This window comes from Anomaloglossus baeobatrachus, chromosome 9, assembly GCF_048569485.1.
Source record: "Anomaloglossus baeobatrachus isolate aAnoBae1 chromosome 9, aAnoBae1.hap1, whole genome shotgun sequence".
NCBI lineage: Eukaryota > Metazoa > Chordata > Amphibia > Anura > Aromobatidae > Anomaloglossus > Anomaloglossus baeobatrachus.
In genome coordinates, this window is record NC_134361.1 from 200172204 (window position 1) to 200196763 (window position 24560).

A 24560-nucleotide genomic window follows, 5' to 3' on the forward strand; every position below is an offset into this window, starting at 1 on the left:
TGGACTCAGTAATATTTCTGGATTAAATGAGGTTTATTGTACTAACAGAAAATGTGCAATCCGCATTTAAACAAAATTTGACAGGTGCAAAAGTATGGGCACCCTTATCAATTTCTTGATTTGAACCCTCCTAACTACTTTTTACTGACTTACTGAAGCACTAAATTGGTTTTGTAACCTCATTGAGCTTTGAGCTTCATAGGCAGGTGTATCCAATCATGAGAAAAGGTATTTAAGGTGGCCACTTGCAAGTTGTTCTCCTATTTGAATCTCCTATGAAGAGTGGCATCATGGGCTCCTCAAAACAACTCTTACATTATCTGAAAACAAAGATTACTCAACATAGTTGTTCAGGGGAAGGTACAAAAAGTTGTCTCAGAGATTTAAACTGTCAGTTTCCACTGTGAGGAACATAGTAAGGAAATGGAAGAACACAGGTACAGTTCTTGTTAAGCCCAGAAGTGGCAGGCCAAGAAAAATATCAGAAAGGCAGAGAAGAAGAATGGTGAGAACAGTCAAGGACAATCCACAGACCACCTCCAAAGACCTGCAGCATCATCTTGCTGCAGATGGTGTCAATGTGCATCAGTCAACAATACAGCGCACTTTTCACAAGGAGAAGCTGTATGGGAGAGTGATGCGAAAGAAGCCGTTTCTGCAAGCACGCCACAAACAGAGCCGCCTGAGGTATGCAAAAGCACATTTGGACAAGCCAGTTACATTTTGGAAGAAGGTCCTGTGGACTGATGAAACAAAGATTGAGTTGTTTGGTCATACAAAAAGGCGTTATGCATGGAGGCAAAAAACCACAGCATTCCAAGAAAAGCACTTGCTACCCACAGTAAAATTTGGTGGAGGTTCCATCATGTTTTGGAGCTGTGTGGCCAATGCCGGCACCGGGAATCTTGTTAAAGTTGAGGGTCGCATGGATTCAGCTCAGTATCAGCAGATTCTTGACAATAATGTGCAAGAATCAGTGACGAAGTTGAAGTTACGCAGGGGATGGATATTTCAGCAAGACAATGATCCAAAACACCGCTCCAAATCTACTCAGGCATTCATGCAGATGAACAATTACAATATTCTGGAATGGCCATCCCAGTCCCCAGACCTGAATATCATTGAACATCTGTGGGATGATGTGAAGCGGCTGTCCATGCTCGGCGACCATCAAACTTAACTGAACTGGAATTGTTTTGTAAACAGGAATGGTCAAATATCCCTTCATCCAGGATCCAGGAACTCATTAAAAGCTACAGGAAGCGACTAGAGGCTGTGATTTTTGCAAAAGGAGGATCTACAAAATATTAATGTCACTTTTATGTTGAGGTGCCCATACTTTTGCACCTGTTAAATTTTGTTTAAATGCGGATTGCACATTTTCTGTTAGTACAATAAACCTCATTTCAATCCAGAAATATTACTCAGTCCATCAGTTATTAGATATATGAAACTGAAATAGCAAAAACCCAAATTGTTATAAAGAAAAAAGGTTAACATTAATAGGGGTGCCCAAACTTTTTCATATGACTGTACATACATTCATACATATGACTCGCCCACCCCAGGGCCGGGCCGGACTAGACCGGGGGTAGTCAGTGGTGGCGGGGCCCGACTCCGTGACCCTGGCGGGGTCAATTGAAAGTGGCACTATTTAAGGTCTATAATGTATATTCGTGACGCCACCTGTGGATTGCGGCTAAGGAGCCGCCGCTGCTGGACAGGACCTCCGGGGCTGATGTAATGGCAGCTATGGTGGTTCTGCTCCCCACAGGTGGAGCGGTGCCCCGGGGCAACCGTTGGTGCTCGTGAGAGTCTATGGTGTTAGAGATGGTGCGGTGCAGATTAAAGGAGGCAACACCAGAGGGTGCAGTTTCAAGATCTTTACTCACTGTTTCTTTCAGTTGCGCAGACTGGTTAGCCCACAGTATGCTGGGATCCACTGTCAGGGACCTTCGACGATCCCGGGTAGACCTGGGAAAAGATGCCGGTGCACTCTTCTATTTGTGTCTCTTTCCTCAGCTGTCCTCAAAGCCTTGACTTCTCTGGATAAACCTGTCTTGGCCTCCACTATAGGTTCTGGACAAGAAGGCTTGCCTGGATGGTACTTTGCCCTCTTCCCAGGGGTTCTACAGTGGGCTGTGGCCCTGGGCGCTTGCAACCACCCTGGGCCTCGGTGTCTACCTTAGGAAATGACTTCTCTTCCTCCAGTTTCTAGGGACCGTTCCCTGTATGCAGCTTGATCCCTCCACCTGATCTTTCTGTGGAACAGGCCCTGTGCTTGAAAGCCTTTTCAGTGGCCCTGGAATCCTTTCTGTTGTTCACTGCTGTGGTGTCACCTGGAACTAGCTCGGCCCCAGGGTCTCCACCAGGAAGTGTCACTTTCTCCTTCTTGCTCCTGACTGACTAGAGCACTTCTCTTCTGGACTTCTCTCACTGTCCCTCTCAGACTAAACTCCAAACTCAACCTCCTCCAAACACTAACTGACTTGACCTTCCTGTGTCTGCTCAAAACTCCCTGTCGGATCCTCCCACCTCCCCAGTTGCCAGGCCCTGTCCTATGGGAGAAGGGATGGGTCTTACGGCCCCCCCAGTCACAATCTGGGGGGTAGCTGCCACTATCCCCGGTCCCTGTGTGTGCCTGACAATGGGTGTAATGTGAATTTGCCTGTGGACCGGCGTTTACCCTTTTCCTTACCCAGAATGGGACATCACACCTCTGGCTGGGGTGCAATGTCCCTGTGGCGACGGAAGCCTCAGGGGCGCCACACATATACATACATACATACATACATACATACATACATACATACATACATACATCTCTCTCACACACACACACACACATACATACATACATACATACATCTCTCACACACACACACACACACACACACACACACACACACACTCAGCTTTATATAATAGATATTCCCCATAGACTTCTAATGTTTAATAATAAACAATTTATACAATAAATAAAATATATCATCTACCAAGCAAAAGATTTACTATTTACAAACAATGAGAAAACCTGTTTATATAAATCTTTTCCAACGCACAGATTTCTATACATTTATATTATAAGAAAACAGACAGGATATTTATATTCCACATTCTCTGCCCCATTCATCGGTTGCAGCAAACATGGGGCCGGCTGCTGTGATGTCACAATGCTCGGGGTTCTCCATGATGATGTCATAATGGAATGGAATGCCGGAGGGTATATAAGCCCCCGCACAGGGACATCACTGCCATTTCTTGAGTTGATGCTTTTGCTGACACTTCACTTTGGCTCTGGAAGAGTGATCTAGTTTGTGCTCCACATCTAGTGTTTACTTCCTATTACTTGTTATTGATCTTTGATCAGGGCACAATAATACCGGTGCCCGGAGAGCTCAGTTCTCCAAATTCTATCAGCTCCAGGTACCTGAGACATGAGTGCCCGGGAGCTGCGTCAGCTGATCGCTGACAATGAAGCATGGCTGCGCCGACCACAAAATCGAGGTAAGTGAAATATTGGGGGACGATAGACAATATTCACACCCTATAGGGCAGGGGGCAAACTCGGATGGGTATAAGGGCCACACAGAAAAAAACAATTGGGGGCCGCACTGTTTTCAGGACAAAGTGACATTTTTATTGGTACCATATTTTTTTCTATACAGCTTTGGATCAACATTTTTGAATTTTTTTTTTAGTTTATTAGAACAATGTACAGTTTTTTTTTTTTTGTTTTTGTTTTTTAAATAGATACAGTTGTCACGCTCACCGGCTCCCCTGCCATGCCTCCCGGCCCCCCTGCCATGCTCCCCGGCTCCCCTGCCACGCTCCCCGGCTCCCCTGCCTCGCTTCCCGGCTCCTTTGCAAGGCGTCCCCTGCTCCACGGCCTCCATGCATCCTCACCTGCGTCCTCCAAGCAACCCGATCCTCGGTCCCGGCGCCCATCTGCGATGCTGAACGCTCCTGCCTCCTGTGCACCGCTCCCTGCTCTGGCTTCTGGCACCCGGGCCTCGCGCATGCGCATTAGGGCGCGCGCGCGGTCATTGACCCTCTCTTAAAGGGCCAGCGTCCTCCAACAGGATATTGAAGATTCAGGTGCAGGGTATATAGGGGGTACCTTTCCAAGTGGGCGGGGCCTGTTCTTCGTGTTTCCTAAGCTAGGAGTCAGGTCTCCCTGTGCTTTGCCTCGTACTCACATATCTCTCTTGTAGAGTCGTTCCTGCCTCGCCAACCGGTCCTGACGGTTCCTGAACCACGAACGGTGACTGTCTGCCATCTCATCAGTCCCTACCGTCTCCGATCCCTGGATCCGTGTGGTGACCCACTTCCTCGCTCCGTTGGTTCCGGATTCTGCCTGACATCATCTCGGCCTCCGAACCTGAGCTCCGTCACCCGGACTACTTTCAGAGACTCCGTGGTCCCAGGAACTTCTTCACTCCACTCCTCTGAACGGACTGTCCTGCCACCCGTAGTGCTCCGGCTACCGGGCACCTCGCCCTCGGTGAGGTGTTCAGCCCAGTGGATCCACCTCCTGGGCCTACCCGTCCTCCCGGCCCTAACAACAGTGTGTATATATATATGTAATATATATTATACACACATACACACATATATATACACACATTTTTGCTGGTAAAAAAAATAAAAATCATGCTTTTTTTTATATATATATTTTATATATTTTGTAAGTAATACAGTATTACACTTGGCACCATATAGTAATTTTTGCCAACATTTTGTAGTAGTGTTCCAGTCCTGGTCCTCAATCTTTTAGTAATGTCACTATCCTGCTCCCCATTCAGTAGTAATGTGCCCATTCTTGTCTCCTTGTAGTAATGTACCCATCCTTGTCCCCATCCTGTAGTAATGTGCCCATTCTTGTCCCCTTCTTGTAGTAATGTGCCCCTGTGCCCAGTCCCTGTCCCCATCCCGTAGTAATGTGCCCCATTGTGGTCCTCATCCTGTAGTAATGTGCCCATCCTTGTCCCCATCCTGTAGTAATGTGCCCATCTTGTAGTAATGTCCCATGCAGGTCCTCATCTTGTAGTAATGTGCCCCATCCTTGTGCCCATTCTGTAGTAATGTGCCCATGCAGATCCTCTTCTTGTAGTAATGTCCCATTTACTGGACCTCTTCTTGTAGCAATGTCCCATCCTGGTCCCCTGTTGTGCTATTCTAAACACACACACCAAAACTTTCCGCTTACCACCTGTCCTCCGTTCCCTCGGCATCATCTTTCCTGCTTCATGTGGCCCGCAGGCACGTGGACCTGGTAATGTTCGCAGCCATTGCCAGCGCTTCTTCTGAAATTCAGATGAACGTTCTGCTGGCGCTGCACAAGTCAAGTTCTCTCTGCACAACTATTCCAATAGCAGCCGCGGGCCAATCAGAGGCAAGCAACTGAGGTCAAATGGGTCAGCTGCTTGCCTCTGATTGGCCAGTGGCTGCCATTGAGTTGTGCAGAGAGATCTCGACTTCACAGCTCCAGAAAAACGTTCATCTGAAATAAAGCGTTGACGGCTGCGGCCCCTGCATCGGCTGTGATCGTTACTGGGTCCACGTTCCTGCGGGCCACAAAAAGTAGCCTGAGGGGCCGCATGCAGCCCGTAGCCGCATGTTTGGGACCTCTGCTATAGGGTACTCCTGGGAGGAGATATCATGGTGTAGGATGGCCACATTTTAGGACAGACACTGCAGGTAAACTAAAGTCCAAAATAAGGCAATTTTTTCTAGTGTTCTTCTCTCCCTAAACACCACAGCAGCAGATGGGCCGATCCCTATAGGCCAAAAGTGTTTGACAAAATTGGAAAAATTCATGATAATTTACCATTTCTTTATAGGTCAGGCCATAACTGTCCATAGGTTGAGGTCTCAAGAAAGACATCAGAGAAGACCTACCAGAGGACGTCAGAGAGACAGCAATGCTGTCACTGAGAGGAGAGGGAGACCTGCCAGAGATCCTCTACACCGTAGGGGACAAGAAGAGGGCAGGGAAAGAAGCCGCTCTCCTCCTAGACCAGCCCCTGCCGGGCCCTCCAGCTCAACAGCGGAGGGCAGCTGGGGCAGGAATAGAGAAAGAAGCCCCTCTCCTCCTAGACCAGCCCCTGCCGGGCCCTCCAGCTCAACAGCGGAGGGCGGCTGGGGCAGGAGCAGAGATAGAAGACCCTCTCCTCCAAGACCAGCCCCTGCCGGGTCCTCCAGCTCAACAGCGGAGGGCAGCTGGGGCAGGAATAGAGAAAGAAGCCGCTCTCCTCCTAGACCAGCCCCTGCCGGGCCCTCCAGCTCAACAGCGGAGGGCGGCTGGGGCAGGAGCAGAGATAGAAGACCCTCTCCTCCAAGACCAGCCCCTGCCGGGTCCTCCAGCTCATCATCGGAGAGCAGCTGGAGCAGGAGTAGAGAAAGACCACCCTCTCCAAGACCAGTTAGCAGGAAAATTTGGGAAATTGCAAGACTCCCAATAAGGAATGTAACCTCACAGGAGGAGGGCGAGAGATGTCCCATATGTATAGAGGACTATCAGATCGGAGAGCAGCTCACAGTCGTCCCGTGCAACCACTTCTTCCATCCGGTTTGCATTTCTGACTGGCTGCGCTCCAGCTTTCTCTGCCCCCTGTGCCGTAACCACTGCTTCAGACGCGCACCACAATGACATCTTAAGATGTCCATGGTGCGGGCAGTGTAGGAGACCATCTTGAATTCCAGCCCAGGTAAGGACCCTGCATTCATTACAACTAATTTGAAGGCTGTAAAAAATAAATAAATCATCTTTAACTTGTTGCTGTTCTGTTCTCTAGTTACCATCAGCTTTGGTCAATATCTAACATGAAGGGCTAAACCCAGAACGTCCCCCAAACACCGGACGGTAAGTCACCCCTCCCTCCTCTGTCCAGTGATATGTATATTACATGGAACATAGAAATAATCGCTGCTTTCTCCTCTTTGTAGAAGGAAAGTCACAAAAAGTTTGGAAAACAAAGAATAATTAGATCAGAACAACCTGTACTTCATGTAAGGAAATATTAGGATTCAATTTCTTTTAGTCTCCAGCTCATTTTACTAGGAAGTTATTCATATGATAAAATCAGGGGCAGAACGATCATAGTCAGGACCTCTGCGGGGCCCGGGGGGTACAGGGTGCTATATAATACCAGAACAGGGACAAAGATACAAGCATGGTGAGGGAAAGATGTATAGCAAAGCATGGAAAAGCCGGGTGCTGAGGGAAAAATGTATAGCAAAGCATCGGAAAGCTGAATGCTGAGAGAAATACATATAGCAGAGCATAGGAAAGCTGGGTGTTGAGGAAAATATATTGTGAGGTAAATCCGGAGATATGACGATAAATCATGACATTCAAGTCATGTCAGGAAGCCCTCTCCTGGTGTCACTACCCCCTTCCCTTCACACAACTGGTTTAGCAACAAATCCATGGCCATGTCCTGTGATATGGAAATTAGGTGGCTTCAGGACAATGGACACAGGATGACTCCCTGCCGTCACCCTGTAGTAGGAGCTGCTAGCTAGTTAGCAAGGCTATGGAAATAGCCAGACAGAACGACTCCAGTAAAAAATGGTTCATATCTCGCAAGCCATATTTCCGATAAATATGGCAACCATAAAAATGGTGTCTCCGCATGTGGACGATGCCGGCACCCCCTTTTTATGGGAACAGGACATTGGGAAATGCCCCAGGCGTGATATCAGCCAATGGGGAACTGGCAGACAGGTCATGAGTCCCCTCGTTCTGTAGCTAAATTCATAACTGTCACAATGAGAGCATTGGCGTCTGCCTACGACGCTCCCAGGCAAAGTTATAGCCAAAATCCCCTTTGCTGGATAATTCTGATCCATGCAGGGGGAGTGGCAGTGCTTCCCTGTGAGGTCACTAAGGTAGGAGGGGACCTGGATCTGCCCAGGTTGATAACCCTACTTCGGCCATTTTCCAGCGTTCTTCTGCTCGGGGGCCTGGTTGGGACAGACCTGTGAGAGAGTTCCTGGAAACCTGGTCTACAGCGCCCCCCTGTGGCCAGACGCACAAGGTAACTGATTGAATTGCATACCTGTTGTAAACCATGCTTTATCTGTAACTGTACTCTGACATATGTATATTCTGTAGATTCCCTATTGTATATATTGTAGTTTCTAGTGTGCTTTAGGCTGATTAAATTATATAATTAATCTTGGGCTGTTCTGTTATCTCGATCTTGAATCCCACGTCTGTGTGTTCGGCTAATAGTTACCGTAAATCGGTTGGTGGCAGCGAATTGTGCCAAGGATTATTGTGGGGAGGCCAGTGAGATTCGGGAAGATATTATATATTCCGCCCGCGGAGGTCGGGGGAATATATACCTTACTCTCACCGGGGACCCTTCCATAATCGGCATAAGTAGTATAGCGGCCTCCTTGCTTATTGTCGGGCAATTCCATAATTGGCCTGACTATAAGAGGGGCGCTAGAGAGCGCGTCACGTGCTCTGTCTGTCGGTCGGGAGGTATAAAGTAGGGGTGACCCCCACTTGTTACCCCCCGATTGTGACGTACTGGTAGCCAGCGCGGGGGATTTCTGAGTGACCCCCCCGGTGGTTTGTGACATATTGGTGGCATAGCGGTGGGATCGAGATAATAGTGTGTGTGAGTGTGAGACCCATACTCCCAGACACTAAAGACTGCCTGCAGCAGCTGTGGCTGCTGGGGTCTTCAGACTAGCTCAACACTAGAGTGTCAGAGTGCAGATACTGTAAGGTGTGTGGAGGCATCAGGTGTCAGTTCTGTGTCAGTGACCAAAGTCTGCAACAATGGCTGATAGCACCAGGAGCAAAGCCAAAGGAATGGCCGATGCTCAGGCCAGAGACGATGAGGAGGTTGTCCACGAGCCCTCCAGGAGCTCGACGCCAGAAAACCGTTCTGCCGAGGACATTGCACAACCGGGCACTGCTGGACAAGATGAGGAGGAGCTCGCCCAAGGTTCCTCAACGAGCCAGATGCCAGCCCTCCGCTCTGCAATGGACAGTGAAGCACCAGGCTCCGCAGCGGGCCGCAGATCACCACGTGCCATTCCACCGAGCCTGGGAGGCTCGGATAGCCTTCTTCAAATGGCTATGGCCCTTCTCCAGGCTGGAGACCGGGATACCTACGAGATACTCATGGCAGAGCGCAGGGCAGAGCGGCAGGCAGCGCGTGAAGAGCGCCAGGCAGAGCGTGACTACCAGCTGCAGCTAGCTCAGCTCCGGCCCTCATCAGCCACACGTGACCTTCAAGACACCAAACTTCCAAAGGTCCGTGTTGAGGACTTCCCAGTGCTGGAGAAGGATGGAGACTTGGACTCTTTCTTGACTGCTTTTGAGCGGACTTGCTTGCAGCACCATCTGAACAAGGACCAGTGGGCCAAATACCTGACCCCCCGTTTAAGGGGTAAGGCCCTGGATATCCTTGGGGACTTGCCTGCTGAGGCAGATCAGGGCTACGACACCATCAAGCGGGCCCTGATCCAACAGTACAACCTCACCCCGGAGTCCTACCGCAAGAAGTTCCGGACGCTGCAGAAGGGACCAAAGGACTCCTGGGCTGACCACCGGCGGGCACTTGCCCGAGCTGCCGACCACTGGACCCAAGGCCTGCAGCTTTCCACCGGACCGGAGATCCTGGACTTGTTCATCACGGAGCAACTCTTGTGGAACTGCCCTGAGGATCTCCGCCAGTTCATCCGAGACCAGAAGCCAAAGGGGTCCACGGCTACAGCTGCCCTTGCCGATGACTACACCAACAACCGGGCCCCTGAGGCCAGGAGAGCGGCCACCAGCAGCACCTGGAGAGGGGGTAAGATGAACTCTGCGACTGCCCCACCTGCCCCTAGACTGCAGGGGGTGTCCCCCTCAACTCCCCTCTCCAGGCCCGTGGCAGAACCAAGACGGTGCCACCAGTGCAACCTACCTGGACACTTCAAGGCCATGTGCCCTCAGCGTCCCAAGGCCCCGGCTCCGTCCCCGTCCCAAGGGCCGCCCAAGGTGTATTGTGTGGGTGGGGGTGGTGGTAGGTCCCTGGACAGCTTCCAACCTGTCACCGTCGGCCGGTCTGTGACCATAGGACTGCGAGACAGCGCCTCGGAGGTGACTCTGGTGCGGCCTGAGATGGTGTCCCCCCAAGACTTGATCCCTGGAAAAACCCTCGCTGTCTCCGGGATTGGAGGCATTGACCCGGCGCTGCCTGTTGCTGACATTTATGTGGACTGGGGCGCAGGGCGAGGGGTGAGGGAGGTGGGGGTAACTGATCGGATCCCTGCAAACGTGCTACTTGGGACAGATTTGGGGCAAATAACCTCCCAGTTTGGCCCCGCCCCAAAGGCTGAACCTTCAGCCAGTGCTGACATGACTCCTGACAATGTTAATGTGTTATCTATGAATGATGTAAGGGAGGAGGGAGTGAACTCTGATATTTCTGCTTGCACAGACACCATAGACACACACACAGCTGCAGCTGTGACAGGGGAGGGGGTCAGAGAAAGGTGTGACAATGCCTCTACAAGTAACCAGCCTGTGAGCTGGGATCTGTTGCCCTCTGCAGGGATAAGCAGAGAGCAGGGTGCTGCAGGGGGAGGACCAGTGTGTGGGGTGGGGGCTACCACAGCAAATGTGGGGTCCCCAGAGATTTCACAGCGGGGTTCTGTTGCTGCAGGAGGGGAACAGGCAGGTGAGATTGGGGCCGGTCCAGGAGCGGAAGTGCTCCCAGGTAAGATCTCGGTGCAGGGTTCCCCCACAACCGGGGTGTCAGGAAGCCAGGTAGGTCTGCCTGAACCGGCGACTTGGTCAGGAACGGAGGAGGAGCAGGCACGACCCACGGTCGCAGCGGCTGTGGCCGCTGTCACCCGCAGTGGGAGTGCTGGAAGCCAAGGGGCCTCCCGGAGGTCCGATAGCTCTTCCCCTTCTGACCAAGTGGCAGCCGAGTCAGGTGGAGGCCAGGACACAGGTCCCGGGGTACTGACCGAAGATGTGACAGTCTCGTCGATTCTGGCCACATCTAGTCAGGGGTTTCAGGCAGCGTTAGAAGCTGACGACAGCCTGAAAGCTCTAAAGGAGCAGGCGGCACAGCCTCCCTCGGACTCGGACCCGGAGCGAGTGGTCTGGGACCAAGGACGGCTGTACCGGGCCACGGTCCAGCAGGGTTCACCGGAGGCGTGGCCCAGGGACCGACAGTTGGTGGTACCTATCCGTTCCGGACGGAGTTGTTGCGGATCGCACATGAGATTCCGATGGCCGGACACCTAGGGATCGCTAAGACCAAGGCCAGGTTAAACCAGCATTTCTACTGGCCAAAAATGGGGGCCGATGTGGCTGCCTACTGCCGTTCGTGTGAAACCTGTCAGAGAGTGGGGAAGGCGGGGCCACGCCCCAAAGCCCCACTGGTATCTCTGCCCATCATCGATGAGCCTTTCAGGAGGGTGGCTGTGGATCTGGTCGGCCCGCTGGCCATCCCCAGCAGCTCCGGGAAACGCTTCATACTGACGGTAGTGGACTATGCCACCCGGTACCCAGAAGCAGTGGCCTTGTCGTCCATTCGGGCTGACAAGGTGGCCACCGCATTGCTGGAGATTTTCTCCCGAGTGGGTTTTCCCCAGGAAATGCTCACTGACCGGGGGACCCAATTCATGTCCCAGCTGATGGAGACCCTCTGTAAGCAAGTCCAGGTGCGACATCTGGTGGCCAGCCCGTACCATCCACAGACTAATGGCCTGTGCGAGCGGTTCAATGGCACCTTAAAGCAGATGCTTAAGATGTTGGTCGACTCCCATGGGCGTGACTGGGAGCGGTATCTCCCACACCTGTTATTTGCTTACCGGGAGGTTCCACAGGCCTCAACAGGATTCTCACCGTTTGAGCTCCTGTACGGGCGACGTGTGCGGGGCCCCCTGGCTCTGGTGAAAGAGGCTTGGGAAGGGGATTTGGCCACCCCTGGAGTGTCGGTTATCGAGTGTGTCATGCGCTTCCGGGACAAAATGCAGGCCTTGACGCAACTGGTACACGACAATATGGCTCAAGCCCAGGCCGATCAGAAGCGTTGGTACGACCAGAACGCTTGTGAGAGGACCTACCAAGTGGGTCAAAAGGTGTGGGTACTGGTCCCCGTACCACAGGACAAGCTTCAGGCAGCCTGGGAAGGCCCATACCTCGTGTACCAGCAGCTCAACCCTGTAACGTACCTGGTCACCCTGGACCCTGCCCGTGGAAGGCGGAGGCCCTTCCATGTGAACATGATGAAGGCACATCATGAGCGGGAGGCATGTGCGCTCCCCGTGTGCAACCTGCCCGAGGAGGGAGAAGCGGAAACCCTCTTGGATATGCTAGCCCAGGTTAGGGCAGGCGGATCCATTGAGGATGTGGGGGTTGGCCACCAGCTCTTGGAGGACCAACGGTCCCAGCTGTGGGCCACCCTACACCCCTTCCGGGGGTTGTTTACCAACCAGCCCGGAAGGACTGACTTGGCTGTCCATCACGTGGACACTGGGGATCATCCCCCGATCCGGCGTTCAGCATATCGGGTCTCCCTGGAGGTGCAGCAACACATGCGCCAGGAGATTGACGAGATGCTGAAGCTGGGGGTGATCCAGGCATCCAACAGCGCTTGGGCCTCGCCTGTAGTTCTCGTCCCTAAGAAGGACCGAACCACTCGGTTCTGCGTGGACTACAGGGGGCTCAATGCTGTCACGGTCGCCGATGCGTACCCAATGCCACGCATCGATGACCTGCTCGATCAGTTGGCCGGGGCTCAGTACCTGACCATCATGGACCTGAGCCGGGGATATTGGCAGATCCCCCTGACTCGCAAGGCCAGGGAACGCTCTGCCTTTATTACCCCATTTGGACTGTACGAGTCCACGGTGATGCCATTCGGGATGAGGAATGCCCCTGCCACTTTCCAGCGGATGGTCAACACCCTGCTCAAGGGACTTGAAGGGTACGCGGCCGCGTACCTGGATGACATTGCCGTCTTCAGTCCCACCTGGGAGGACCACCTAGAGCATCTAGCACAGGTGCTCAGGCGGATCCACCGGGCAGGTTTGACCATCAAGCCGGGAAAGTGTCAGCTGGCCATGAGCGAGGTCCAGTACCTCGGTCACCGGGTAGGTGGGGGAACGCTGAAGCCCGAGCCTGAGAAAGTGGAGGCCATCGCATCCTGGCCCACCCCCAGGACCAAGAAGCAGGTGATGTCCTTCTTGGGGACCGCTGGGTACTATAGGAGGTTTGTTCCATGCTATAGTAGCCTGGCAAAGCCCTTGACGGACCTCACCAAGAAGAAGCTGCCCTCTGCAGTCGATTGGACAATGGACTGCGAGACAGCCTTCCGGGCCCTAAAGGACGCCCTGTCCAGCCCGCCCGTGCTACAGGCAGCCGACTTCACGCGGCCGTTTGTAGTACAGACCGACGCCAGTGACTTCGGCCTCGGTGCGGTGCTCAGCCAGGTGGACTCTGCGAGCCAAGAGCACCCAGTCTTGTACCTGAGCAGGAAGCTGTTACCAAGGGAAGTTGCCTATTCCACGATGGAGAAGGAGTGCCTGGCCATAGTGTGGGCCCTGCAGCGTCTGCAACCCTATCTATACGGGCGCCACTTCATCGTGGAGACGGACCACAATCCCCTCAGCTGGTTGCACACCGTCTCTGGGACGAATGGGCGATTGTTGCGATGGAGCCTTGCGCTCCAGCAATACAACTTCACCATTCGCCACAAAAGGGGCCGTGACCACGGTAACGCAGACGGGCTGTCCCGACAAGGAGAGGTCGCGGACGGGCGCACGGGGGAACACCGGAGTGTGCTGCCCCCTAGCGCCCTCAAAAGGGGGGAGGTGTGAGGTAAATCCGGAGATATGACGATAAATCATGACATTCAAGTCATGTCAGGAAGCCCTCTCCTGGTGTCACTACCCCCTTCCCTTCACACAACTGGTTTAGCAACAAATCCATGGCCATGTCCTGTGATATGGAAATTAGGTGGCTCCAGGACAATGGACACAGGATGACTCCCTGCCGTCACCCTGTAGTAGGAGCTGCTAGCTAGTTAGCAAGGCTATGGAAATAGCCAGACAGAACGACTCCAGTAAAAAATGGTTCATATCTCGCAAGCCATATTTCCGATAAATATGGCAACCATAAAAATGGTGTCTCCGCATGTGGACGATGCCGGCACCCCCTTTTTATGGGAACAGGACATTGGGAAATGCCCCAGGCGTGATATCAGCCAATGGGGAACTGGCAGACAGGTCATGAGTCCCCTCGTTCTGTAGCTAAATTCATAACTGTCACAATGAGAGCATTGGCGTCTGCCTACGACGCTCCCAGGCAAAGTTATAGCCAAAATCCCCTTTGCTGGATAATTCTGATCCATGCAGGGGGAGTGGCAGTGCTTCCCTGTGAGGTCACTAAGGTAGGAGGGGACCTGGATCTGCCCAGGTTGATAACCCTACTTCGGCCATTTTCCAGCGTTCTTCTGCTCGGGGGCCTGGTTGGGACAGACCTGTGAGAGAGTTCCTGGAAACCTGGTCTACAGCGCCCCCCTGTGGCCAGACGCACAAGGTAACTGATTGAATTGCATACCTGTTGTAAACCATGCTTTATCTGTAACTGTACTCTGACATATGTATATTCTGTAGATTCCCTATTGTATATATTGTAGTTTCTAGTGTGCTTTAGGCTGATTAAATTATATAATTAATCTTGGGCTGTTCTGTTATCTCGATCTTGAATCCCACGTCTGTGTGTTCGGCTAATAGTTACCGTAAATCGGTTGGTGGCAGCGAATTGTGCCAAGGATTATTGTGGGGAGGCCAGTGAGATTCGGGAAGATATTATATATTCCGCCCGCGGAGGTCGGGGGAATATATACCTTACTCTCACCGGGGACCCTTCCATAATCGGCATAAGTAGTATAGCGGCCTCCTTGCTTATTGTCGGGCAATTCCATAATTGGCCTGACTATAAGAGGGGCGCTAGAGAGCGCGTCACGTGCTCTGTCTGTCGGTCGGGAGGTATAAAGTAGGGGTGACCCCCACTTGTTACCCCCCGATTGTGACGTACTGGTAGCCAGCGCGGGGGATTTCTGAGTGACCCCCCCGGTGGTTTGTGACATATATATAGCAGATCATTAGGAAAGCTGGGTGCTGAGTGAAAGATGTATAGGAAAGCATGGAAAAGCCAGGTGCTGAGGGAAAGCGGTAAAGCAGAGCACTGGAAAGTTGGAGGGGGGTAGGTCAGGTCCAAATCTTACAGCGGGGCCCATTGAACTCTAGTTGCGCCACTGGATATAATGATTTTTTATTTTCTCTTCACAGAAATCTGCATTATTTTGAAGGCTGTAAAAAATCCTCTTTATCTTCCTGTTGTTCTGGTCTCTTTGGTCACTTCTCACCAAGCATGAAGGACCATGAACGTGGACATCCCAAAACAGCGGATGGTGAGTTCCCCTCATTTCCTCTTCTCTCCACCCCATGATCTGTATATTACATGTAATATAATACTTATTGTTGTTTTTTCCTTTTTACAGACAGAAGCTCCAAGTCTATAAACCATTGAGGGATTGGATCCGAGCGACCTGCGCTTCATGTAAGTAGAGATTAGGATTTGCTTCTTTTCTTCAGCTCCTTTGTATTTCCTTCAGGAATCTGTTGATGGGATGTAATATCTTGTCGTCTTCTCTTTCCAGAAATCTACACAAGTTCCAGGTCATTTCCATCAAGATCCACAGATTCTCATCGGCTCCATGGAGACAGATCCATCATCTGCAGAGATCCTGAGATCAGCTGCAGCTCCAGACCATGTTCTCACATATTCCACATACGGGCGGCACGGTGGCTCAGTGGTTAGCACTGCAGTCTTGCAGCACTGGGGTCTAAATCCCACCAAGGACACCATCTGCAAGGAGTTTGTATGTTCTCCCCGTGTTTGCGTGGGTTTCCTCCGGGTTCTCCGGTTTCCTCCCACACTCCAAAGACATTCTGATAAGGAATTTACACAAAATATTCATAAAAATAAATCATATTGACCGTGTCTATGTCTGTTTGTGACTTTACTGTATAGAATTATGTTACATAATGATAAGTGACTGGAGGCAGTATTCGGGAGTAGTGATGAGCGGACCCCTGGATGTTCGGGTTCACTGGGTTCTGCCAAACTGTAGTTAGAAGTTCGGCTCGGCACCTGAACTTGACCCCGGACCTCAAACCCAATAGAAGTCAATGGGTGCAGAACCTATCTAGGGTGGTGAGGGACCTCAGGGCCAGTGGTAGGCCCCAGGGTCCCTCATTCTAGACACAGGATTTCCTTTCGCTTGGTACTCCCCCGTATCTAGCGTGAGAATGTGACTGCAAACTTCTGAATTCTCACAGTGCACGCTGCACACTGTTGGGATTCTTTGGTGCCAAACATATATATATGTGGCGCCCCTGACCTGGTCAGGCACCACTGAGTACTGCACCCATGCTGGGGACAGTACAATACAGGTAATCCAGAAGGCTGACCGGGGTGTGGTACACAGGCGCATAGTGATCAGGTCTCACACATGTACCCATGAGAGGACCCCTGGGGATCCCAGGAGGGGGAAAAGCCTTGACCTTCACTGGAATAGTGGAGGGGGCCAAAAGCCTCCATCTCCTCTCAAGGGGTGTGGTAAGAGAATCTGGTTGCTAGGTGGCGTAGGCAAGAACAGGAGAGGAGGGGCAGTGAGTCAGTTAGAGCAGAACTCCATAGGGCTCAGTGAGGAGCAGACCTGTGGGGCTGTTGCTGTCTAACAGCGCCCGCGCAGTGGCTACTGACGGGGGAGAACGGTCAACTAGGAGTGCTACCCGAAACCCATCTCAGCTAGAGAGAAGAGCACGGAGTGGGAAGTAAGGAGACTGCTAGGGAGAACCAGGCCCAAACGGGCGGCAGATCCCGAAGCGGAGATAGATCCAGCTTTCTTTTGCTAAACCTGCCGGTGTGGGGCTCTCAAAGCCCACGCCACAACACCACAAAAAGCCGCAGCCACGTAGCCACAGTTAGGGCCCATAGCTCACAGGAGGCAAGAAGCTGGAGTGATCTGGCCCAGGCGACAAGCACACGGCGAACGAAGGGGAGAGAGGCTGCAGCATCTTCCCTGGGTGACCCCCATAGGGACTCAAAGTCGGGGTCACCCCAAACCACCAAGGGCTAAGGAAGGCGAGTTGGTAGTCACCCTCATAAAGTCAGCCTGAAGGATACCTGGTTCCCACCTGGTTCATCTCAGCTACGCCCGGGCTACTCACCCTGCCATCAAATGTGAGTAAAGCCCTTGAAAGACAGTTCTGCCTGTGTGAGTCATTCTGCGACTTGTAGTACTACGCATCTACACCGGGCCCTGGGGCTTGCCTCACTCTCAGGAGGCTACTACAACTGGCTGCACCCACCATCAGCCCCAGGCATCCCTTAACCTGCAGTGGCGGTCCCCACTGACCGCAAATCTGAGAGTGGCGTCACGACAAACTACAAAGAAGGTTTCCTACCTGTGACCAGACAGATCCATCTACGTGGAGTCCCTGAAGGTAATGCACCGACACAACACCTGTGGGGCTTCACATCTATACTAGCTGTACTACCCGGCTTCGCCCGGGTTAATAACTGCTGTTAACAAAAAAAAAAATGTATTAACAAAAATGTATTCTGCACACAAAAAACACAAAACAAATAGAGAGAAATGTAATTATAATGTCTGTCTCCTCCTCTGTATATATCTTTGTCTCTCTCTCTATCTCTTTGTCTGTCTCTTTCCCTGTGTCTGTCTCTGACTGTCTCTTTCTCCGTCTGTCTCTATCTCTTTCCCTGTCTGTCTATCTATCTCTGTCACTTTCCCTGTCTGTCTCTTTCCCTTTCTTTCCCTACCTGTCTCTTTCCCTCTGTCTCTTTCCCTGTGTCTCTCTTTGTCTATTTACATGTCTTTGTCTGTCTCTTTCCCTTTCTTTCCCTGTCTGTCAGTTTCCCTGTGTCTGTCTCTGTCTCTTTGTCTGTGTCTGTCTCGTTGTGTGTCTCTTACCCTGTCTATGTCTGTTTCTTACGCTGTCTGTGTCTGTCTCTTTCCCTGGCTGCATTGTGACATGCCAACATTCCATATAAGGGCGTGGCTGCACATTCTTCTGCAGTTCTGGCTGCACTGTGGCTCCCAGCTCCATTCACTTTAATGGAGGCAGGTTTTTTGGCCAATAACTGTAAAGAGCGGGGTTAAAATTTCCCCTCAAAACATAGCCTATGATGCTCTCGGGGTCCAGAAGTGTGCGTGTGCAAAATTTTGTGGCTGTAGCTGTGACGGTGCGGATGCCAATCCCGGACATACACACACACACACACACACACACTCAGCTTTATATATTAGAACACACACACACACACATTCAGCTTTATATGTTAGATATATATAATATAAAGCTGAGTGTGTTTGTGTCAGGTTTCCAGGTTTTCCAGTTCTCTTTTGAATGAGCTTGCCCTCAGTTAACATGGAGTTTAAGGTTCTGTTGCCCTACTTCCTGTCCAGCTGCTTAAAAGGCCGCCTCTCAGCCCAGTCCAGTGCCTGAGTATACTGCTTGCTGTGTGCTCCTGCTTTGCTGTTTCTACTTCCTGATTGCCTTGGATTCTCCTGAAACTCTACCGACCGACTCTGGACCATACCCGGTTTTCTTCAAGCTGTGCCCGGACTCCGTCTGCCGTCTTTGATCAGCACTCTGCCCGGTTCGTAACCACTCGGGACAATCATCCCGTACGGACACTCCTGGACTATACCACTTGCCCCTTGTGTACCGGCTGCCGCACATTTAGGCCTTCCGGGGTTGATTGCCGGACAGTCCCTGTACAGGGGTTCGCTCTGGTGGTCTCCCTGGGGGAGTCCGGTGCGTGGCCCCGGGAATCCCCTTCGCTCCGTTTTGTGTGTTGTTTTACTGTGTTTATTCCCGTTGTGTATCTACCGTGGTGACATATTATATAACATCTTGTACCAAGAACTCGTCTCTGTTGTCATTGCCCTAACGCAATCGAAATCCTCAGAACATACAGTAGTATTACATTATACTCAGGCCCTAAGAGGATTTCGCTGGGGCAATGACTGAGACACGAGTAGATCAGCTCTTTTCCATGATCAACTCCTTGCAGCAGGAGATGGAGGCGGTGCAAACTAAACTTAGAGATGTGGAGGCACAGCTGGGCCATGATCACCAGGTATTGGGTCCGGCTATTCAGGATTTGCAAGTCTGAGTAGAGGCTCAGGAAGCCGTCCCCACTACGTCCGTATCAGCTGCCGGTATGCCTAGGTTACCCCCATTCCGTTTCAATGGTGATCGTAGTCAGTTTCGTGGATTTGTGAACCAATGTATACTGTTTTTTGATGTACATGCTGATTATTACCGTTCTGACCGGTCCAAAGTGTTATGTATAATCATGTTATTAACCTCACGAGCACTGGCTTGGGCTAATCCTATGATAGAGAATCGGGACATCCGTTTAAATCACCTGGATGACTTTCTGAACGCAATGGCGCAAATGTTTGATGATCCGAATCGCCGTGCTACCGCTGAATCGGCTCTCCTTTCCTTACGTCAGGGAAAGCGTTCTGTCGTTGAATACGCCACTGAGTTCAAGAGGTTAGTGGTAAACACCGACTGGGGAAACAATGCATTATTGTCTGTATTCAGAAAAGGTTTGTCCGGTACCATCAAGGACGAGTTAGCTCGTTCCGAATCTCCAGGGGAGTTTGAACTGTTTCTCCAGCACTGTGTGCGTATTGATACCCGCTTGACGGAGCGTAGACAGGAAAAATGGGCAGCTGTAAACCGTGTAAACAACTTTGCGTTTCCTTCTAGAGAACCCGCTCTCAGGACACCACGGGAGGCCGAGGACGTTCCTATGCAAGTGGACTCTCTGCAAAAGCGAGAGACCAACGAACGTCGCGAACACCGGCTCCGTGAGCGTTTGTGTTTCTATTGCGGTCAATCGGATCATTTCTTGATCGACTGCCCGAAACGTCCGAATCGCCCAAATAAGGTATTGGCAGCCATGGCAGAGTGTGACAACACGGACGCAGAGTCCGATATCTCTGAGGCAAGTGGGCACTTGGATGCGGTATTTCCCTTGACTGTAATGTCAACCTCACCGAAGGACTCAGAAGGGAAATATACCCATTGCTCGCTCCCCATTCAGATCCGGTGGGAGGGGCATCTAATACCTACCTCTGCAATGATAGATTCTGGGGCAGGGGGAAATTTCATGGACTCCTCTTTTGCCAGGAAACACGGTATCCGGACTCAGCAAAGATCCTCACCGGTTACCATGGAGACGGTAGACGGATCTCCGTTAAGCTCTGGACCAGTGGATCGGGAAACAGTACCGCTAGAATGCGTGATGAAGCCAGGTCAGCAGGAGACCCTTGTTTTCATGATAATTTCTTCTCCTCATTTTCCGATTATTTTAGGTATTCCGTGGCTACGGTCTACGAATCCGGTCATCGATTGGGAAACTAAGGAAATAACCTTCCCACCGCAGAGTGGTCCGACCATTAGTCCAACTGTTCCGGTTCCAGTAACACCGAATGCGGAGGGCACTGTACAGGTACCTGTTCTACCCCCGGTTTATGATGACTTTGCTGACATATGCGACAAAAGAAAAGCCGATCGGCTTCCCCCGCATAGACCGTATGATTGCCCCATAGACTTACTTCCAGGGGCGGAGATTCCGTTTGGCCATGTCTACCCGTTGGCGGCACCTGAGCTAGAAGCACTAAAAGAATACATTGATGAGAGCCTAGCCAAGGGATTTATTCGCCCGTCTACCTCACCAGCAGGGGCACCCATCTTTTTCGTGAAAAAGAAAGAGGGGACTCTGAGACCCTGTATTGACTACCGGGAACTGAATAAAATAACCATCCGGAACCGGTATCCGTTACCGTTGATTCCTGAGCTATTGGAGAGGGTCCAACAGGCAAAAATATTCACCAAATTGGATCTCCGTGGGGCATATAATCTACTTCGCATACGTCCCGGAGACGAGTGGAAGACCGCGTTCCGATGTCGGTATGGACATTTTGAGTACCTAGTGATGCCTTTTGGACTTTGTAACGCTCCCGCGGCTTTCCAACATCTAGTTAACGATATTTTTAGGGATATCATGGACCAATTCATGGTGATTTATCTGGACGATATCCTAATCTTTTCTGATTCCTTACAGGAACACCAGGAGCACGTCAAGACCGTACTTACCCGGCTGAGGGAAAATCACCTGTACATTAAACTGGAGAAATGCGAATTCCATTGCTCACAGATACAATTCTTAGGGTATGTCATCTCTCCTCAGGGACTGAACATGGAGTCTGGCAAGATACAAGCAATTCTGGACTGGCCGGAACCGGGTAACGTCAAAGAGGTACAACGCTTTGTCGGTTTTGCCAACTTTTACCGACGTTTTATCCGTAATTTTTCAGAAATCGTTCATCCCATCACTCTGTTAACCAAGAAAGGACAGAAGTTTGTGTGGTCCGCCCAGGCCCAGGAAGCCTTCCATCGTCTCAAGGTTTGTTTTACCTCAGCGCCTATATTGGTACATCCGAATCCCGCACTTCCCTTTATCGTGGAAGTCGACGCTTCCGACTACGCATTAGGGGCCATCCTTTCTCAAAGGACTGGGGACAAGAGTCTCTTACATCCGTGTGCTTTCTTTTCCCGCCGGTTGTCCCCTGCAGAAAGGAACTATGACATTGCGGACAAGGAATTGTTAGCGATTATTTCCGCTTTCAAGGAATGGAGACACCACTTACAGGGAGCCGCGCAGCAAGTGATAGTACTCACAGATCATCGTAATCTGGAATTTCTTAAGTCTGCCAGGTGCCTGTCTCCACGGCAAGCCCGTTGGAGCCTATTTCTTAACCAATTCAATTTTGTCGTTACATACCGTCCAGGTTCACGTAATGGGAAAGCTGATGCCTTGTCCCGAATCCACGCCGTGGACTCCGTGCCTGGAACCCCGTCTCAGACCGTGTTATCGGATGCCAATTTCGTTGGAGTAATCCAGGACCAGGACTTGTGGAAGGACATCAAGCTGGCCTATGATGGTGACGTATTTCTTGCTGCCCCCCCGAATGATGTAACTCTTGTTCTTCGGAATGGTGTGTGGTTGAGAGAGCGACGCATTTATGTCCCGGAGGCCGTAAGACTTCGGGTTCTCAAGTTGGTCCATGACTCCGTGTTGGCTGGTCATAGGGGGGTACAGAAGACGCAGGAATTTCTGAGCCGTTTTTTCTGGTGGCCTACCTGTCTAAAGGATGTAAAGGACTATGTCCACTCATGCGTGGTTTGTGCCCGGTGCAAGGTCCCTCGTGTGGCTCCTACGGGACTCCTCCAACCGTTACCCGTGCCATCTCGCCCTTGGGGGTCTATCTCCATGGATTTTATTGTGGAGTTGCCAGTCTCAGGCGGGCACAATACCATCTTAGTGGTGGTGGATCGATTGACTAAAGCTGCTCACTTCATTCCGTGTACCGGTCTTCCCTCAGCCGCAGAGACAGTGGATTTGGTTATCCAGAACGTATTCCGATTGCATGGGGTACCAGACGAGATCATCTCTGACCGGGGCGTGCAGTTCACGTCTAGGTTCTGGAAGGGCTTTTGTACGGCACTCCAGATTGATGTCTGTTTGTCTTCTGCATACCATCCTCAGACAAATGGGCAAACCGAACGGACGAATCAAACCCTGGAACAATACCTTCGATGTTATGTCAGCCATCTCCAAGACGATTGGTTGAAGATGCTTCCGTTGGCGGAGTTCTCCTATAACAACACTCAGAGCAGCTCCACTAAGGTAACGCCCTTTTTTGCTAACTTGGGTTATCATCCGAATGTTTTGCCTAGGTCACCGGTTGCGGTTTCGGTGCCGGTGGTGGAGGACAGATTGACAGAGCTTCGACAGAATCTGGAGGTTCTAAAGGACACTGTGGCTACGGCCCAGGAGCGTTACAAGAGGTCGGCAGACACTCACCGGAAACCGGCACCCATGTACAAGGTAGGGGACTCTGTATGGTTATCCACCAAAAACCTGAGATTGGGTGTTCCTTCGCAGAAGCTGGGACAAAAATTCATCGGTCCGTTTAAGATCACCGGGATCGTGAGCCCTGTGGCCTGTCGGCTACGGTTGCCGCACCATCTAAAGGTACACCCGGTCTTTCATGTGTCTCTCCTCAAACCTGTCTCCCCTAATACGTTTCGTGGTCGTGTTGTGCCTCCTCCTCCGCCTGTGATGGTCGACGGCGAGGAGCAGTTCGTGGTTGAGGACATTATTGACTCCCGGCTCCATCGTCGTCGGCTTCAATATCTGGTACGTTGGCAGGGGTACGCCCCCGAGGACGATTCCTGGGAACCGGTGGGTAACATTCGGGCACCCCGGAAGATCGCTCAGTTTCATCGACGGTTCCCGGACAAGCCGGGCCCTGATCCGTCCTGAGGCCGTCTCTGGGGGGGGGGAGTAATGTCAGGTTTCCAGGTTTTCCAGTTCTCTTTTGAATGAGCTTGCCCTCAGTTAACATGGAGTTTAAGGTTCTGTTGCCCTACTTCCTGTCCAGCTGCTTAAAAGGCCGCCTCTCAGCCCAGTCCAGTGCCTGAGTATACTGCTTGCTGTGTGCTCCTGCTTTGCTGTTTCTACTTCCTGATTGCCTTGGATTCTCCTGAAACTCTACCGACCGACTCTGGACCATACCCGGTTTTCTTCAAGCTGTGCCCGGACTCCGTCTGCCGTCTTTGATCAGCACTCTGCCCGGTTCGTAACCACTCGGGACAATCATCCCGTACGGACACTCCTGGACTATACCACTTGCCCCTTGTGTACCGGCTGCCGCACATTTAGGCCTTCCGGGGTTGATTGCCGGACAGTCCCTGTACAGGGGTTCGCTCTGGTGGTCTCCCTGGGGGAGTCCGGTGCGTGGCCCCGGGAATCCCCTTCGCTCCGTTTTGTGTGTTGTTTTACTGTGTTTATTCCCGTTGTGTATCTACCGTGGTGACATATTATATAACATCTTGTACCAAGAACTCGTCTCTGTTGTCATTGCCCTAACGCAATCGAAATCCTCAGAACATACAGTAGTATTACAGTTTGTGTGTGTTTATGTTCCACTAAAGGAATCCGCACCGTCGCATTTATAATCACAAAATTTTGCACAGACGCCTCATGTGATTCAGCGAACGTCATAGACTGTTTTCAGGAGAAACTTTAACCCTGTGCTTTACAGCTTTACAGTTATTCGCCAAAAAACCTGCTTCCAATAAAGTCAAATGAAGCTGGGAGCTGCACGTCATTAATAGGAGCTGTGATTGGTTGCTCTAGGCAACGAAGGACATTATTAGTATAAGAAGCTTATGTGTGAGGTAATATGATGTCAGTGGAGAGACAGGCACAGACAGAGACAGACAGGGAAAGAGACAGAGACTGACAGGCCAAGAAACAGACAGAGAGAGACAGACAGGCAAAAAGAGAGACACAGACTGAGACTGGGAGAGAGTCAGAGAAACAGTTACTATTCGGGCAATGCCGGGTACTACAA

The 24560-nt window shown here is 51.4% G+C and overlaps 1 long non-coding RNA gene across 1 annotated transcript; it reads left to right on the forward strand.

Moving 5' to 3' along the window:
- The first annotated feature begins 6759 nt into the window (after positions 1 to 6759).
- LOC142250668 (uncharacterized) lies at positions 6760 to 15879 on the forward strand. Its single transcript, XR_012725250.1, has 5 exons — positions 6760 to 6865; positions 6949 to 7011; positions 15319 to 15440; positions 15531 to 15589; positions 15690 to 15879. It is a non-coding gene; the product is annotated as an uncharacterized LOC142250668 (long non-coding RNA).
- The last annotated feature ends 8681 nt before the right edge of the window (positions 15880 to 24560 follow it).